Below are 809 nucleotides of genomic sequence, written 5' to 3'. Positions count from 1 at the left end.
CCTTCAAAGCTGATTTGATGCTGGAGCTGTAGGCTTCTGTAAGATCGGGAGCTGTTTCCAACTTCTGGGGAACTGGAGGAGAAACAAAGGAGTTTAAGGACTGGTCACATAGGTGGGCTGAGGAAGAAATGGGATTAGGGGAAGAGAAAGAGAAGAGACTTGCATAAAGCTTTTGGGAAAACCCTGAGGAGAAAACTTTGAGAAAGTTTCTGAGGAGAACACTACAGCAAGCATAAAACTGGAGAAGGAAGAAGACATGGGGAACTACTAAAAGATTTCCCCATTTGTTCCTTAGCTCATCAGGAATTTAAGGATCTTTTTGACTTGAAGCCCAGAATAGTTCAAATTTTTTAAAGACCAACACTTTTTTTTTTTTAAAGTACTTTGATGAATTAGGCAGAAGACAGAGTTGCCAGGTATGTTTTATAAAAAGAATCTTGCTGCTGTCAGTAAAGAACTTCTAAAAATAATGTTATACATATGTATATAAACTACATAGGACATTGTGGAACACTTAAGGTTTGAAGGTAATTCCTTAGGCAAGGCAGGGCAGCCTGTCAGGATCCACAGCTCCACCGTGGATCCCTCCAGCAATGCCAGCATGCAGCCCCAGCCTGGCCTGGGCTGTGGGTACAGCCAGGGGTGATGAGTGAATCACTCCAGGAAACACCAGGCAGGGCAGTACACACTGAGACATTCACTGAGAGAGAAGGAAAGTGTATTTCTGCCTACTTTCTATGTATATTTTTTGCCACTTCCAAATATTTCCTTTGCTTTCAACCTCTACACATCAAATGATAGCAAATTGC

Source organism: Geospiza fortis, unplaced genomic scaffold, assembly GCF_000277835.1.
Source record: "Geospiza fortis unplaced genomic scaffold, GeoFor_1.0 scaffold70, whole genome shotgun sequence".
Taxonomy (NCBI): domain Eukaryota; kingdom Metazoa; phylum Chordata; class Aves; order Passeriformes; family Thraupidae; genus Geospiza; species Geospiza fortis.
The sequence above is the reverse complement of the archived record's forward strand: the minus strand, read 5'-3'. Positions refer to the sequence as shown.